A 2362-nucleotide genomic window follows, 5' to 3' on the forward strand; every position below is an offset into this window, starting at 1 on the left:
TCCCCCAATGACGGCTTAGTCCAGATCGAGGTGCGAGCGGCCATGACTTGCCGCTGACGGGCGTGACCGGCACCGTCTTCGCTCGATCTTGTGCCTCCTCCGTGCCCCCACCCGGCGACCTTCTCCCACGACCGGATCCGCCGTCTTGCCTCGCCCTCCTCACCTCCTTTCCCATGGCGCACCATCAGGCGGCTTCCACAGCCAGATCCGGCAGTGGCTGCCTCCCTGGTCCTTCTTCTCGTCCTCTCCGGCGGTGGTAGCATGGTAGGGCTCTCCGACGGCCAGCTCCGGGTCATTTTGCCATCTTTTGCCCCCCTTCTACTCATCCATCCCCCTCCTCTCTGTTTTGCAGGTCCGGCAACACATCCAACGTCGACAGAGGGTGGTGACCCCTCTTCCAGCTACCTTTTGCCAGCATGCACTCTAGGCAGTAGCGGTGTGCACTGCAAGCGGCGATGGCGTGCACTGCAGGCAGTAGCAGCATGCACTGCAGGCGGCGGCGTGCACTGCAGACGCATGGTGCAGTGCACCTCGCCATGCGAGTGCGGTTAGGAAGAGTTTTCTTTCTTTCTATTTTCTAGATTTTGCTTGTGCAGTTCAGCCAGATCCCGTGAGCAGTGTGTCGTGCGCCCCGATGTGGTTCTCATCCATGGCCACCTCGCGCGGTCTCCATCACTGGCGCCGGGACTCCGAGCGGATGGCGGGTGGAGCTGCCTACCTTGCACTGCAGCATGGTGTTTCTATTCACGGGGTCCCTCCTCCTCTGATCCCTTTTCCCTTCTTGCAATGCATTGTGCGTTTAGCCTGAGCACCCCTCGCCGCTCTCTCCTTGCCGGAGAAGTATGGCAGCATGCCGGCTTGCACTCCTGTTCCGGCGGCAGCCACTGTTGGCCAATCCTTTGTAGCATGTGTGCTTCCGCAAGCAGAACATGCAGCTCAGGCAAAGCAGAACATGCAGCTTCTCCAGTGTGCACTTGGGGTTTGCTAGCTAATCATGCATGTCTTGCATTTTGCCGGTGACCATACTGCAGTCCACCATTGCGACGTGGGTTGTTTTGCAGCTCACATATTTTTTCTTTTGGAAATCATTTGCATTGCACTCATTAAGAAAAGAGAAGATAACATTAATATTCATTTGAAGTCCATTTTGTTGTTTATGAGGAACGCAAAGAGCAAGACTAGTAAGAATGGATGGTCATTTCTTTGCCCTAGCGTAGTTCGGTTGGGTACTTGTGTCGTTGATTCTGCTGTGTACTGGATGGTTGTGTGGCTATGTAAAAATAATGAGTGGATATGTATGTTTTGAAGCTCACTTTATTCTGCCACGTAGTTCGCTATAAAACTCCTTTGAGGTTCACTTGTACTCCAAAGCAAAAACACCTCAGAAGAAGCTCGCTACTAATTACATGCAGTGTGTTTGGTCCTCGGATGTGGTTTACTTTTGAGAGTGATGCTGTTCACTTACCCCCAACATGAAAATGCAAAAAGAGTTAGCGAAACAACAAGATGGTAATGCGGTTCACTTTGATATATGTCATGACTCACTTGCCCTTGTCTTTGCGGTCCACTCTTGTTCATAAAAGAAAGTTGGAAAAAAGACAACGAAAACAAAAACTTGTATCTGAAAATTTACGTCCCACAGAAAAAACATGCAATGCACTTGTCCATCTGATGAAGTGCAGATTTTAGTCTAAAGAAGTGCGGTTTGCTACCTCGTTTGGGAAAATTTACATCCCACAAAAAAGAAATCATGCGGTGCACTTGTCAGTCTGATGCAGTGCGGTTTTTGGTCAGAAGGCAGTGCGGTTTTCTGTCTGATGCAGTACGTATGACGATTTTGGGTCGCGAAAAAACAGAGTGTTCGCATTTCGGTAAATTAGAAATTCCTCTTAAACTATAAAGAATTAGAGAGAGTGTTCTACATGAAAAACTTGCACCTCGTCGATATCTTTCCAATGGTGTATCATTTAAATAATTCCGGCTAGCGGTTTGTAAAAATTTCATGAAAAAGGCAATTGCCACTCATCGTCCGCCGCATGATTTTCAAAATTAACTTAAAACCGTAAGGAATCTAAAAAATATTTTAACATATGAAAGTTGCGCCTCGTCCATATATTTCCAATGGCGTATCACACGCGTTGGTTCGACAAACGGTTAAATAACTGGAGCGAAAACAGTACCAAAAATTTCAAAAACACAATTCCGCGATTTAGTAAATTTGAAACTGCTCTTAAACCGTAACAAATTAGAAAAAATAATAGATATGAAAAAGATGCGCCTCGATGATATCTTTCCAACGCTATATCATTTGCTTCATTCCGACGAGCGGATTAGAGGAAAACGCGAAAAAACGCTCGCTGGC

At 47.8% G+C, this 2362-nt stretch overlaps 1 long non-coding RNA gene across 1 annotated transcript; it reads left to right on the plus strand.

Annotated features, from left to right (window-relative positions):
- Positions 1–6: 6 nt before the first annotated feature.
- On the plus strand, positions 7–1405 carry LOC119310853. The gene is made up of 2 exons (XR_005150770.1): positions 7–264; positions 353–1405. It is a non-coding gene; the product is annotated as an uncharacterized LOC119310853 (long non-coding RNA).
- The last annotated feature ends 957 nt before the right edge of the window (positions 1406–2362 follow it).

The sequence above is a fragment of the Triticum dicoccoides genome, chromosome 5B (genome assembly GCF_002162155.2).
Source record: "Triticum dicoccoides isolate Atlit2015 ecotype Zavitan chromosome 5B, WEW_v2.0, whole genome shotgun sequence".
NCBI classification, from domain to species: Eukaryota; Viridiplantae; Streptophyta; class Magnoliopsida; order Poales; family Poaceae; genus Triticum; species Triticum dicoccoides.